This window comes from Apostichopus japonicus, chromosome 4, assembly GCF_037975245.1.
Source record: "Apostichopus japonicus isolate 1M-3 chromosome 4, ASM3797524v1, whole genome shotgun sequence".
Classification (NCBI taxonomy): domain Eukaryota; kingdom Metazoa; phylum Echinodermata; class Holothuroidea; order Aspidochirotida; family Stichopodidae; genus Apostichopus; species Apostichopus japonicus.
In genome coordinates this window covers 2,025,416-2,041,900 of record NC_092564.1, presented here as the reverse complement: position 1 = coordinate 2,041,900, position 16,485 = coordinate 2,025,416, and the positions used below count along the sequence as shown (strand labels likewise).

Genomic DNA, 16,485 nt, shown 5'->3' with positions numbered 1-16,485 from the left:
GTTGTGCGGCTGCTAACTTTCTTTCCATTTTAATTGTTAGTGTCCAAGTTTCTGATGCATATGTCATCGATGGGAGAATGCATTGGTCATACACTTTCCTTTTTAAGCATAAGTAGATTGCCCTTCATGATGTGGCTGTATCTGCCAAATGCTTGCCACCCTGCTTTGATCCTCCTCCTTATTTCATTATCTTGAGTCCTTTCGGTGAGAGTGAACCTTTGTCCCAGGTAAATGTATTCAGATACATGTTCCAATTCTGTTCCATTAATGATGATTGGTTTGTGTTGAACTGATTGGTCTGCCATTACTTTGGTCTTCTTCGTATTCATTTTCAGTCCTCTTTTCCTGCTTGCTATGTCCAAGTCCTGTAGCATGCTCTCCATTACGTTAAAGTTGTTAGCTATGATGACTATATCATCAGCAAAACGGAGGTGGTTGAACTTCTCCCCATTCACATTGATACCTTTATCTTCCCAATTGATGTCTTTGAAAATGTGTTCTAAGCATGCTGTAAAGAGCTTTGGAGATATGGTATCTCCCTGCCTCACTCCTTTCCTTATTGGTATTTTGTTGCTTTCTTTGTGTAACTTAACAGTAGTTGTGCTGCCAGTATAGATGTCTTTGATTACTTTGATGTAGTTAGGGTTGATGTCTTGCTCTTTCAGTGCCTCGAGAACTGCCCAGGTTTCAACGGAATCGAAAGCTTTCTCATAGTCCACGAAAGCGACACATACAGGTATATTGAACTCCTGACATTTTTCCTTCAGTTGGTTGAGGGTGTGAATGTGATCTATTGTTGAGAAATTTCTTCTGAATCCCGCCTGCTCCCTTGGTTGGTTGTCGTCTAGAAGTCTTTCCAGTCTGTTTGTCAGAATCTTTGTAAAAAGCTTGTATATATTGGATAGAAGGCTAAAGGGCCGGTAGTTCTTCAAGTCCCTTTTGTCTCCTTTTTTGTGCAATATTATCATGTTGGCATCTTTCCACTTTTGAGGCACCTTCCCTTGGTGAAGACAAGCTGTGAAGAGCTTTGCAAATTCCTTATCAACTGCATCCCCTGCTTCTTTTAGTGTGTCCGTCATTATGTTGTCCTGTCCAGGGGCCTTGCCCCGTTTCATTTGGCTTAAAGCATATTCTACTTCCCAGCATTCAACTTATATATATATATATAAATATATCTATATGAGTTGTTTGTTGATCGCCGCAGACTGCAGCCGTAAACTCGAGTAACAACATGCTGTAAGTTACCGTATAGGTGTACTATAATATGTACTTGCTCTACTTCTATGTATTGAGCACTAGTATAAGTATAATAATGACTCAGATCGTGTCTCGAAAAGTTGGGGATGCGTGGACAACTCTGACATCCACAGGGGGTTCGTGGGGGGGGGGGGGATAAAGTTAGGGAAACCCTGCTCTAAGGGGTGCATCTCAGCTAGTTCAGCACTGGGCTTATGGGTTATCGGGTATTGCATTATATCTCTTTGTTCTATCACCATGCAAGGAGGTGTGTATCATATATAAATTATGAATCATTTATGTGTAATGTTTCCACTCCTTTCATCCCAAAACTGATGAAATTAATTCAATTCCAATAATTCTTCATTTCACGAAATGAATGCTCCGTTCATCATATACCACTGATCTCATCGCCGATTAAACAGGCTTGTACACATCTTTTCTTGCCATTCAAAATGGATGTTCGCACAGACCAGTCTTTGGCAGAATATCCAGCTCTGCGTATGCTCTTGTTCATCCTTCTACTTTGAAAACTTCGTTCCTCAAATATATCTATACCCTCATATATTGTGCACGTCATCCAACCCACTCATTATTTTATATCCATTCACTCATGATGTATGACAAGAGAAACAGGTAATCGTGCACATCGATATGTAAATTATTCATCTATGAACTTTCAAAAGTAGGATTGAATTTTGAATGTTGACAAATTTATTGGCATATTGAAATATTTTATTTATTGCCATAATATGAGAGTCCGTAACTCCTTATAGGTGTGTTGGATTATTTATAACATCTTAGTATATGTTTTTGATTCCCCTTTTTCGTTATTTTTGTTCCTTGTGTGAATTCTTCATCAACAGTTTGCGCCACTTTTGAAACGGGAAATGATGACATCAGGGGTCTTGATGATGGCGTATCAATCAATCAAGGATAAGGTCAATTTCTGGCAGATGATTTTTTCAAACAGCGAATTTACTCATCAACATTTGGTGAAGATGATCGACCTCTTTGAGCGTTTTGCTCAAAAAATTGAAATATAATAATTTAAATGCGATAACTCAGTGAACATTTGTATCTAATTTTGACTAAATTTTGCTACAATTTTGTTTGCTTATCACGAAATTTAAAGATAAATATTAATTTTGAACTTTTACGTCAAACTTTTTGAGACTTCTTTCAAAATTTGGATAATAAATCTCTACATTTTGATTTTTTGTCTTCTTCTTCAAAATGTATATCAATCGTAAGGTGTAAATGATAATAAAATATGATCTCTGGATTGTCTCCAACTCTTTTAGCTCATGAAATGGTTCCAGCTGAAAAACTCCAGCAGTAATGTGTAAGTGAAGGCAGAAATATTGTCTTCTGCACCTGCACATGCACCAACACCCCACCATCACCCCACCTACATATACCTGGTTCTCCCACCAAAGAGATGACGTATCCCACCCTCTACTCGAAGCATGGCTACAATTTAACTATTTAAAAGCATGAATTAGCACACTATGTGCGAAAGATTACTATAAGGCAGATTATTGTCCCTGCAGATTTAGAACAGTGTTAAATACGCAGTGGTAATAACGCTACGCCAAAACTGAAAATAATGTCACATTGGCCCAGCAAATTTTTCATTGGAGTTACCAATTGAGTGGATTAAAAGCTCTTTTGTTAGAAAACATGGTCCAATGGAGTGATCTGAATCTCAATCTGATAGCATAATATCTATTATTCCAAATGTCCAGCCAATCCCAAAATTTCCTACATTACCGGGAAATAATTTAAATAAGCAAATAAGCTCTAACATGGCGCTAGATATATTTTTCTTTTCTTATGAAGTATTAATTCTGCCTGAAGCCGTCTTTCAAATTTTCAATAGTGAAGAATAAGGTAACCTTATACTTAGTGATTAAGTACAACTATATTCTCAACTAGTGTTCAAGTTTTGAAATCTAACCGATGACGCGCCCGAATGTTTCTTTTCCTTTTTGATAAACAAAGGTGATGTTATTGCCTGAATTTTACAGTCCTTCAAACTATGCGAATGAGCCAAAAATTCTGGCAACAAAAATTACCACATCATATATTTAGACAGTTGAGACTAAAGACGTAGTGAGGCATTTGCTCTGAACAAGAGAATATTTTTGCTCTATGAGATGCTACACTTGTAAGATATCAAATTGCTTTGGATGTTTAAGAATAGGATTTGAGACTTCTTTGTTTAGATTTTTGTCATAGGTCTTGATGGGGACTTTATGTCCCTTCTGATTCTTTTTTCTAAACTAAACTAAACAAAATTAAACTAAACTTTTTTTGTTAATAAAGCACTGTAATTCACTCCTTTTTTAGTGAGATCATTTATATTTAACTATTTCAAAGAGAATTAAAAAATAAAATCCTTGCATGCCATCTTGCAATTAAGATGATTAGAAACTTAATGGTCTTATATATGATCTTATACCATTAAGTTTTTCTTCTGTCATTGTTTTGTATTATTCTGTATTATTTGTATCATTTCTCATTGTCATTTGCGCCATGAACATTCTTTGAGTGGTGTGTGCGCATTATAAGTCTTATTATTATTATTATTATTATTAATGGACTCTGTCAGCAATCCATGGCACCCCAGGTCCGAGTGTAAGCCAACCAGAGCCAGAATTCGATTTCCCAGAGAATGGACTCCGTAGAGTACTAGAGCCCTGCTACCTACTCAAAACATTATAGGCCAACAAAGTCTTTCGAATGAAGGCGCGCGATTGTTAAACTGAAAAGTCCGATTACCAAACCAAGAACAAGGTAGACACATCAGCAAGAATGTTGCCAAATAAAGGCAATCCACTGAGTTACATATCTCATCGCAAGCATCCTTAATGAAGTAGTGCCTTATAAAGTGTGCTTCATAAAACTGTTTCAAATTCACACCATTATGAACGCCGCGCTCAACTAAACTAAATTTGACTTCGTTCGCCAATGCAAATATTTTGACAGTACTTAACATTTGAACGTGCACGTGTTACAGGCCCCTAAGTAATTTCATTAATTTGTATGATTTTTGCAACAAATAGTTGTATTATAAATCAATATTATAGAATATTATAAATTAATCTAAGAATCATAGTATAGAAATGCCTGGTATGTGTGCATATCTGGTGTGTGTAGAATATTTGGAAAAGTTGAGAAGCTTCTAGAAGAGTTAGAACATTTGAGAACAAGTTAGATCATCTCAACACAGTACACATTGGAACATGCTAGAACATTGGAGTGCTGTCAAGGGGACATCCCCTGTGCTATTTTAGAACACTAGGTGAGGATTTCCTGGAATGGTGAACTGACCTTTAGGATTGGTTGAACTGAGCTGGAGCTACTGTAAGATGATTCTAGAATGGATGCACATTACAAGATCTTTCTGGACTTGTGGAGATGCTATATAAGCACCTGATAATTGGAGATCAAAGAGTTTTAACCATCTTGGCTCCAGGAGTTTAATAACATCTCGCTCAAGTGAATTCTACAATTCCAGTGTGAGTAAATAATCACTTAGTTTGACAGTAAAGTTATAGCTGTCTTTATATTAGTGGATTTGTCACAAGTTTACCGGCTTCGTAGTCGTCCATCGTTGTGTAGCCGTCTTCGGTTCTGTGCCAGTCAGCACAACTTATTGTGGCCTCTGAGTTACCCAAGGACAGGAATCCAAGGATAAACAAGCTGCAAGCACAACTTGGACATTTATTAGTAGTCGACCTCCGAAGTGGAAGTCATCAAGTTGGGAGCTGGATTTCTTCAATATTGGACATTCGTCCGCCGACAAGTTTCGCCATTAATTGTACGCTGGAATAATCGTCAGGACTTTTTGTCACTGGACTTATGCTGCAGCTCGCGTCGCGGCACACACCAGGTCGTGAGTAAATTATAGTGTAACTTATTAAATCTGTTTTAGTGTAAACTGCTTAGATATTGATAAATGATCATTGTTTGATTTTAATTACCTTCAACACACAATTAAATAAATACTTATTGTTATATTTAAAGTTAAATTTTACAGTGTATTGTTTAGTCATTTGAGTTGTAAACCCAAGGGGAGGTGTATTCTGGCCTTGATCGAGTTGATCGTAACACACGTCTGGGGGAGGGGGCTGTAACGATTTTCCCGACTAATGTAGCCAATAAGGTCGTACTGGTAAGATCCCCCTAACCTTTTAAATTCGATTGTTATAAGAAATGCCAATGATGGATTATCATAACATCTTCTTGAGACAGAAGGAAAGCCTGGAGAACGAACTATGAAAACTTCACAACATCAATGTCAGATTATTCGGGCAAGCTTAGAACGTTAGGCTAGTTACCTGAGGCCGGTGTTTGTACGGAACTACTGACTCTCATCAAACAGAATTAGGCACATTGAAGTTTATTTAATTTTGTCACATCAGTGCCCGAAACAATATCAGCACATTGCTCCGAATTTTCAAGGAATATCCTGTTGGGGTGGGGGTGGGGGTACAGCCCACCCGCCTCCTACGCCTAAGTTCACAGCCGAAAGTCGTTTTTCGCTTCAATCGCCAAATTTTAAGAAATCATCAACCAAATACGCACGCGTCAGTACAAACGCCAGTTGTGGCATACGACAGCGCTGTGAGACTAGGCCTATATTAACAATATTGATTGGCCGGTTTTCATAGAGCGGGGAACCGAGTCTCCACAATCTAAAATATGCAACCACAAAAAATGCTGGAACAGTCAAACGTTTCTTCCTTATACTGGATCTGATATACGCAGTAGATTCATGTAGTGGTGTATAGTTACTGGATGTTGGGATGGAGGAGGGGGGGTGGGGGTTGCTGTTGAATACATACGTCGAGGGAGACTGTACATCAAATTGCTAAAAAAGCATGATTGCAGAAGTGTTGCATACCTTGTCCAAAGAGTGGTTTGCTACCCATCGACAACACATATTGTATTACATGCAAAATACACTGACTTACGGACAAGAGGGTGCCCCCGAGGGTGGAGGGGATACGTTAGCTATCACCATTATTGCACTCACCTCCCTCAACGAGGACTCGGCAAAGGTTTCCACGATGTGAAGCATCAATTCATTCTAATTGACGATTTCCCGGGTGGTACTCTTGGAAGGATTATTATTTAAAGATACTTCAAGTTGCTCAGATTAAAATCAATAAGCCAGAGATTCCTTAAATATAAGGTCTACCGGACAGTGACAGGTGTTACCACTTCACCGCAATTAACCAGTTCTAATCAAATAAACATAACATTGCTGTTACAGGTATGTCCGTTTGGCTTGGAGTAGGCCCCCCTACTGTAAAAGGTAATATAACTTCAGATGAAGATAAAGAGAGACGCTTACCATTGTTTAACTCGGAGAAATGGCAAAGTATATTCTAAATTAACAACTGAACCAAAGGTCTAATTTGTGTTGAGATAAGTCAACTATTGTGTAATGTTCTTTTAATTAGGTTTTCACTCGAAACTAAACTATGTTTAAACTTCAATGGATTATATTCCAAGTTATGACAAAAAGGACTGTCAGATTTGGTTATTTCTTACATACCTACATTATATTTATGTATATACGAAGAGTCATTTCTATACTATGTTAATGGACTTCCAGCTTTCCACGTTTGCCAAGGTAGATGCTAACCTGATGCGATTCTTGTCCATCTTGACAATGTTAAACTCGTCGATGAAAGAAAACACGACGGTAGCCATGGCAATCTGTATGAATCGCTGGACGACTTTGTAGAAGAGATGCATGTGTTCTAGGAAGATGGCGTATTTTCTCACTTAACTTAAACCTGGTGTCGATTATCCAATGCTTCCTTTCAAGTTGGAGAATGTTCTTAGTGATAATTAATCCTTTGAAACAAAACAAATACAACAGTGTGATGGGTTTATAAATACTTCTGAAAGCAAAATCTTGAAACTGTATATGCTATTGGCTGAAATACTGTTGTTATACTTTACTATGCCAATGTTCTTGTTTATCCTCCAATGCACAAGATATACACGGAATGGTAGAGGTTTCTTGGCCAGCTTGTCTGAATTCGTCTATGAAATATTATTAACACAGGTCGCTATCGACAATGTAACGGCTCAACTGATGTTAGGTTCGGCGACTCTCATGCATATATGACATACGCCGGATGCTTCATGACGACACTCCCAGTTATAACATAATATCACTTTCAATGTGTTGTGTTGCATTAATGTTGTTTACAGCACTTTCGATTATATATGGAACGGCTTATCTGGTGGAGGGGTTGGTCACTCCCATACATGTACAGTACCTCAGATAATGAATGACGACACTTCCAGAGAAGAGAAGAGGAGATAACATTCTTCTGCCATAGTTATAATTACTTCTCGATTATACCCCTCCCCCCTCCCCCGTCTCAATACAATTTTCAGACAATTGTTCATTTTTTAAACCTCGCATATGCCATTGGAATATAGAAACAAAAGTGTTTGAAAAATATTGATATCAATCGACGGTAGCTTGCATTAAATGATAACCTGTCAGTCTAAATGTCAGATAAAATATCAACCGAACACCAACATCTGCCCCTACTAAAGATGATTCTAATGCAGCTCTTAATATTTCCAATAGTAAGAAAAATGAATCGGTTCTTCGTTTTCGAGGGTGACGCAGATATAGCGAAGGCCTTCGAAGTTGACACTGTATGTTTCACAATGACTATCCCAAACCATGTGGATCAAGTCAAACCTAGTGTTACTCTTTGTGGATTGGTCATTCTCACCGCAAGTTTCTCTCGGCTCTTTGAAGCCATCCAAAACTTTGTCTAACGTATCGACACGGATGAAGGACTGATTTTTTCGTCCGCTTCCGAACTGCTGTCTCAGACGCCTATACGCCAAATTTCGCCAAAAATTAACTTTTGGGTTGGTGCACGTTTGTCCAACACACACGTGCTTCCTTTGAAATGCATTCCATGTTTGCCTTTTGGCTGTGAGGACAGCTCCTTCAAACGGATCGAGATCGTCAAAAAATTCACCGGTGGTGAACCCAACAAAGAGGAGGATGCATACGAGTCGAACTGGAGAACCCATCATGTGTCTGCTCTTTTTCTCTTTATTCACAGATTTTCTTTTGCAAAGTAAATGCAAGGCAACTAGATTTGCTAACTGGATAGTTTGTGGTTTACATATACAGTGCGAGACACTTTCTGGTTAAAGAATGAGTGAGGCTGCTTTTAAGATGTCACGAATTCAAGTATTGTTGGTTGAAGAGTTAATTTATAGTCAATTGAAAACTTAAAAAATGATAAAAAACTTTAAAGTGCCCATCTATTGTTTCATAGTGGACGGAAGCCTTTACATACCATACTTTCAAAGTGATAAAGTAAAGTAATTCCCTTTAGGACTGATACAATGACGAAGTTCCGAACTATAGTAGGTCTACAAAAGTTCAGTTTTAACAAATGGACCAAGCGGCCCGAGTTCGTCACGATTTATGAACATTGTTTCATAACTTTATATTGAAAGTCATGTCAACCGCCATTTTTTCTGGCTGATTCCGTAATAAAAGAAGTAAACAATCGTATGTGCTAGACCTGATTGTAGGTCTGTATGGGAACATTTTATCTGGGTTGATATTGTTTAATGTAATCGTGACATACCCTCTTCTTCTTCTGTGCGTTTTAGTCTTCGCCTTTTCTTCTTACTAATGATGAATGAACATCTTATCCGTAGAAATATTGTGACAAACATTTCAATGTATAAAGGTCGTGCACCTCTGAAAAACATTATAAATCTTATTTTACTATTTCCGTCTTGATTCTTCCATTTCATGAAGGAGTGTAAGCGGAGAAGGGAAAGCTGGTGACTTTGTCGTACCCTACCAGTTAATATTGTCAGTGATATATCGAAGACTGGGCTCCTTTTAAACTGAGCTGCAAGTATGCTTATCATGTTCCTTTTTTGTTTTGAAGTTTGAACATTCGAGAACTTCTCAAGTCTTTATAAATTATTCTATCATATTTCCTTGCTCATCATTCTATTTGATCAATTGAACAAAAGACAGTATCACCTTACAGTCAAATACTCCTAAGATGTTTAGATAGTAACATCGTGTGTCATGGCTCGAGGTCTATTTATTGGAAACATTGAAGAACTTTCAAATTTATGAGATATCTCGAGAGCTTACCCGCTGTACAACTTCCTTCCTGCTCGGCTTTCTCAGCAGACCCGTATAAAAGTATAGTTGTCATTAGCAAGAAGTGGTAATTATAGTGTGCGGGGCTGGGGACACTTGCGCCCCCCCCCCCCGGTAGCCCCTGAGATCTTACCCACCAGGTGTACCATCATCGATGGCCCATCAAATATAAACAAAATAAATTGATGAACAAGTTCGTTTGAAAATCCAATAAATTATGGAAACAAACCCTGTTCATTTCTGATTTCAATTTATTTTCAAGATTAATCACAGCAACGATTCACAAGATAAAAATAATCTTTCGTTTTTCATTCAAGAAAACATTACATAAACTGCATACGTAAATATATTCATCTCTCTTACCATGTTTTATCTTGCAAAATTTTCAAATGGTTGTTGTGGCCACCAGTCCAACTACTGAACCCCACCCCACACGGCATGTGTAGTTGACAGTATAAGGGAGGGGAGCTATAAAAGCCATTCACAACTATGTTTATACGTACATAATGTTCCAGTTTTAAACATTCCCTCTGCTTCAAGACTATCACTCGCCCCACTCCACCCCTGGTGGGAGGTTGTACTCCTCTTACTGCTACTAGTTATTACGTTTGAAATTTCCCGGTGATCTGAGTGACTATAACAGTACTCTTGGGTTAATAGTCCAAGAGGTAGTTAAATCTGCCAAACTGTGACTCCTCTTGGTATGTGTGTGTAGAAGAGGTGGAAGGAGGGTGACTGATGTCCAACCTATTGTCAGACTTACAAGCAAAGAATTCATTCTTGTAAAAATTTCAATTATTAACTAAATAACTCAAATAACAGGATATTCATCCTATAGGACATGATAACCTGATATACCAATTATCTTGTCTTAGGAATATATGTACACAACAGCTGTAGTAAAGGTAGAAATGAACACACTTTTGAAAAAAAAAAAAATTCAGATAGAGCACTAGGTAAATGTGTTATGAACTAATGTTAGCACAATACACTAGAACAAAATGGCATCAAGCAGGTAATTCTCTATCCCGCATAGTAGATACTTTCTCTGTGTTGACCTGATTGAAACAGAGGCTGTTACCCACTACTGAATAATGAGGAACTGAATAGTGAATACCAAACACCAACTTGTATTAGTGTAAGATAAACACAATGTAAGGCACATGAATAAACATCAACAATTCCTACAGAACATTTACAGCACTGAGGAGAGAAAAGTCGAGAGAGGAGAGAGGGTAGGGTAGTTAGGAATGGGAAGGAATGGAAGGGAAGAGACGGAGAATGGAGGAAGGGGAGGAGAGTGGAAAGGAAGAGGAGGTAGGGGGAGGGGAAGAAGGAAGGAAGGAAAAGGAAAGGGAGGAAGGGAAGGGGAGGAAGGAAAGGTAGGGGGAGGAAGGAGAGGAGGGGAAGGGTGTTGGTAAGGAGAGGGTAGGAAGGGAAAGAGAAAGGAGGGGAGGAAGGGAAGGGGAGGAAGGAAAGGTAGGGGGAGGAAGGAGAGGAGGGGAAGGGTGTTGGTAAGGAGAGGGTAGGAAGGGAAAGAGAAAGGAGGGGAGGAAGAGGAAGGGGAGATGGATGAAGGAGGGGGGGGGGGGGAGAGAAGGAAGGATGAAAAAGGAGAGGAAGGGAAGGGAGAGGAAGGGAAAAGGTTAATTGGAATTGGAAGGAGCATGGAGAAGGGCTGAGAGATGTACAAGAGGGATGAGGAAGGGTGAGAAGGGAGAGAAAGTGAAGTGGAGGAAGAATGAGGATAGGGAAAGGAGAATCGTGCAGGAGAAACGGACAGGGGTAGAAGGTTGTGAGGTGTGACGGTTAACATGTCATTATATTACTAACAAATATGAAAACATGATTTGACTAAATTATTTAACATCATGCATTGCCTTGCAGTATTTCCAGATTTCCATGCTTTATGAAAATACCATCTATAGAAATGTAATCTGGACATAGCAACACTTAAAACAATGCTGTCATCTTTACTTGTTACATCAAGTTTCAATTAATTAGGAATGGAAACATACCATTCAACTTGCCACAATCTTAATCAAAATAAAACTATTAGTCTGGGTATCTTGACTTTTAAGTCATCTTGGCATTGAGAGATGACTTGTTGTAGTAAGAGTCCCTCTTTCCAAATAATGGTAAAATCATAAGACATTCGTGTTGATAATACATTCAAGAATTTACTTACACAAGGTCTCGAAGACAGTATAGAATTTGAAATGAAGGCTTCACAAAAAAATGTAGTGTATATTCAAAAGCACACAACAGTTGAATAAATCAGCTGAAATATGATCAAGAGCCTCTTAGTCTTTCCTCAGAGATCATTGCCTGCTGCAGAAGTAGCAGATATAGAATTCATGGATACTTCCTCCGGATTATCCCTATCAAGGAAAAACCTGGCAAAAACATCAAAAGGTTAAAATGAAAGTTGACAAGTGTATACTAAATTGAAAAACTTATTTGAAAACTAGTGTCTTGGCGACGAAATATTGAGAAACAGAAGGTATCTTTAATTATTTACTGGTTGGCCTACATTGAGTACAAAGACAAAGAAGGGTGTCTCAGTTTGATTCAGTCCATCGCAATATTCATTTGAGAATTTATGATTTTATACTTGACAGTAGCAATCTTAAAATTGACCAACCAAGCACAAAAAATTGCATTAAAACCTGGGCCATATTCCTCCAAAAATGCCAACATTTCATTAGATAGGTCTAAATTTTCACCACACAATCCTCTGGTACTGATTCTGATCAAATAACATAAATAATCGTTTTCAATGTCACCAAGATACCATATAAATGACGAAAGCAACAAAATCGCCAGCATTGGTCAGAGTTGATCAGTTTCAGATGTTGTTACATGCTTGGAGGTGATTTGGATTTACACTTACATGACTACATTCATGTAGTTATCATAGGGTAGGAGAAAAATGAATGAATATTGAATTATGAAAATTTCTAGCAGAATATATGGAATCAACAGATCTGATTTTAACTGAATAAAGAGGATTTAATTTTACGTCAAGTTTGACTTAACTAGGCAAAGGGTGTGAAATGTCTCATTCATTCAGTGGTTACTTATAATAACTGAAATTTGCACCCCAAAAAATTATAAAAAAATGAAATTAAGACCCTTCAGACACCTGAGAACAAAAAAAAAAAAAAAAACATATGGTAAAAGCTGATGAGAGTACAATTTCAGTGTGGTCTTATAATACAAAAACAAATTTCAAGAAAACAAAACAAGTAAATAAAACAACACAAATAAAACCTCTATCATTTCGGAGATATGCACCAAAAAAGAAATGTAAAATAAAGCAAGGCTTCAAACAAATTCACAACAGAAAACAACCTCAAAAAAGAATCAATCTTGGGAAAGGAAAAGAAAAAACATTTGAATAAAAGCTGCACCTTCTAATGGACACACTAAGGCTGAATCAAACAAAATGTAACTTAATAACAAAGATCCTACCAGCAACTTGCATTAACAATAAATCTACAGGAACTTCATGTTATGATTATTGATATATTAAATTTCAAAAGAAACTAACTTTTAAATAGAGCAACCTCACAACAGGATATACTTCTCGATATTATGACTAGTGCATGACCCACACAAGTGCTTCAAACTATTTCTTAAGCTTGCAATTAGTCACCATAATGGTGCAGTTAGGTATTAATTAGTCACCATGATGGTGCAGTAAGCTGGTAATTAGTCACCATAATGGTGCAGTAAGCTGGTAGTAAGTCACCATCATGGTGCAGTAAGCTGTTAATTAGTCACCATCATGGTGTACTCTATCTCTTTGTTCTATAACCATGCAAGGTGGTGTGTATCGTTGTCACAACTCCCGTGGGATAAAACAAAATGGCACCTTCTAGCGCCCCCTCTGTTGCGACCCCGGGTTTCTCCTTTGGCCTTCAAAGCCGATAAAAATAAAATTTTAGATAGATTCAGGGAAGTAAACTCAAAGGACCAAAAGACTACTGAGATGTATCTGAAAGTTAACAAAAACGATATATTTACAATGATACGATCTCTACTGATTTGTACAAGGATTATTGGTACTAGAAATTTGGAATATTACAGACAGATTTTACAATATTGTACGGCCGTTAAATTCTTAAAAGATTACTTAACTTATCTTACGCGGCGCGTGCCGGCTCTAGGTTTCTTTCGCAGCTGTGCTGACCTCCTTGCGTCACCAACAACGATGTCGGGATTATCCCTCGTAGGCTGGTATCCCGTGACTTGGTCAGGAGCAAAACCGTTCCCCGCTGGTCCAATTCGACTCAACGTTTGTATCCCAAGGATGGCTTCCTCCTGGGTGAACTCCGAAAAACTCTGCCGAAGTCACGCCTGTCCCCGTTAAACGACGCACCAATCTAATAAACAAACAGTCCACCGGTTCCTCCGTCCGTCCCTTCGATAATTAATCTTTTATCTCAGATGAATTTCTTCTCACAATAGATCGGAAAACTCCAAACTCCTTCTCACCGAAAATATCTCTTCTTATATATAGCCGGGTTCAATCTCCCGAAAGTTCTTTTCCAGGAATCCTGACGGAAAAACATCGAGAATCATCCATGTCTCGAAGATACGACTGATAGTTCAACGTTCATTGGTCGACGATATCCGGTCACCTGCTAAAAATAACTTCCCGTATGTTCTGGAAATTTGTGATCGCTAATACCGAATAGCGCCATCATTTCTGGTCGCTTCCAGAAAAATTAAACACGGTTATCAGTCACGACGAGTGACCTACTTATCACCCTGACCAGCGTATACTGAATACACGTACAATGAACAAAGTCGTTCGTGACAATCGTAATAAATTATGAATCATTTATGTGTAATGTTTCGACGCCTTTTATCCAAAAACTTATGAAAATAATTCAATTCCAATAATTCTTCATTTCACGAAATGAATGCTCCGTTCACCATATACCACTGATCTTCTCGCCGATTAAACAGGCTTGTACACATCTTTTCTCGCCATACAAAACGGATGTTCGCACAGAACAGTCTTTAGCAGAATATCCAGCTTTGCGAATGCTCTTGTTCTTCTTTCTACTTTGAAAACTTCGTTCCTCAACTATATCTATACCCTCATATTATTGTACACGTCCTCCAACCCATGTGACGTGCTATAGACTGTACTAATTGTTGGTTACTTTCAACACCAGATACAAAAGAGGGGTTTTGGTGGTAACTTAGGTGTGTTGATATAACGAATATAATCCATGCTCTGTGTCTTTTCTCCTTTCTTACATTCATTATAGTTATATATTACTATGATTATACTTTATATTTACTTTGATAAAATGTTGATTTATTAATTTAATCATGTTTTCAATCTTTCTCCTCTAAGCCTGAGTGCACTAACGTCTGTTTCTGGTACATTCCACCGTCATTACGTAACTTACCAGATGGACCAGAACTATTTGACAAGTTGCATAAGGTAAGAATAGTTTGCTATTAAAGCCACCATCAAGATATCTAAGCACTGATTATTTTATATCCATTCACTCATGATGTAGGGCAAGAGAGACAGGTAATCGTGCACATCGATATGTAAATTATTGTTCTATGAACTTTCAAAAGTAAGATTGAATTTTGAATGTTGACAAATTTATTGGCATATTGAAATGTTTTATTTATTGCCATAATATGAGAGTCCGTAACTCCTTATAAGTGTGTTGGATTATTTATAACATCTTAGTATATGTTATTGATTCCCCCTTTTTACGTTATTTTTGTTCCTTGTGTCAATTCTTTATCAACAGTTTGCGCCACTTTTGAAACAGGAAAAGATGACGTCAGGGGTCATGATGATGGCGTATCAACCAGTCAAGGATAAGGTCAACTTCTGGCAGATGATTTTTCAAACAGCGAATTTACTCATCAACATTTGGTGAAGATGATCGACCTCTTTGAGCGTTTAGCTCAAGAAATTGAAATATAATCATTCAAATGCGATAACTCAGTGAACATTTGTACCTAGAAGCCATTCTTCTTCGATTAGGCCTACTACACTGCTCTCTATCTCTTTAATACCACATTTTCTGATTTCCAAGGTTGCTTCAGGATGCTAGCATTTCGTCAGTTTGTTACGTCATAGTGCGTAAGAATCTCTTTGCTTTTCCTCTTTGTTTTTCTTGGTTTGTATTTTCTTGTCGTATTGTCGAGGTGAAATGTATACAGTCTTGTTAGTGGAATATAATTATAATATTGGGTCGAACTGGGAGGTTGGAATTTTGACTAAATTTTGCTACAAATTGTTTTTATCTCAAAATTTAAAAATAAATATTAATTCTGACCTTTTACGTCAAACGTTTTGAGACTTCTTTCAAAATTTGGATAATAAATCTCTACATTTTGATTTTTTGTCTACTTCTTCAAAATGTATATCAATAGTAAGGTGTAAAATGATCATAAAAATCTGATCTCTGGATTGTCTCCATCTCCAAGCTTATGAAATGGTTTTAGCTGAAAGCTCCAGAAGTAATGTGTAAGTGAAGGCAGAAATTTTGTCTTCTGCACCACCCCCCCCCATCACCCCACCTACATTTACCTGGTTCTGCCACTAAAGAGATGACGTATCCCACCCTCTACTCGAAGCATGGCTTCAATTTAACTATTTAAAAGAATGAATTAGCACACTATGTTAGAAACTGATCACTATAAAGCAGATTATTGTCCCTGCAGATGTAGAACAGTGTTAAATACGCAGTGGTAATAACGCTACGCCAAAACTGAAAATAATGTCACATTGGCCCAGCAAATTTTTCATTGGAGTTACCAATTGAGTGGATTAAAAACTCTTTTGTTAGAAAACATGGTCCAATGGAGTGATCTGAATCTCAATCTGATAGCATAATATCTATTATTTCTAATGTCCTGCCAATCCCAAAATTTCCTACATTACCGGGAAATAATTTAAATAAGCAATAAAGCTCTAAAAGGCGCTAGATATATTTTTCTTTTCTTATGAAATATTAATTCTGCCTGAAGCCGTCTTTCAAATTTTCAACAGTGAAGAATAAGGTAACCTT

General features: G+C 37.6%; 1 long non-coding RNA gene across 1 annotated transcript; it reads left to right on the top strand.

Moving 5' to 3' along the window:
• The first annotated feature begins 8,772 nt into the window (after positions 1 to 8,772).
• Positions 8,773 to 15,385, top strand: LOC139966099 (uncharacterized). Its single transcript, XR_011792462.1, has 3 exons — positions 8,773 to 9,170; positions 14,802 to 14,891; positions 15,217 to 15,385. It is a non-coding gene; the product is annotated as an uncharacterized lncRNA (long non-coding RNA).
• Positions 15,386 to 16,485: the final 1,100 nt, after the last annotated feature.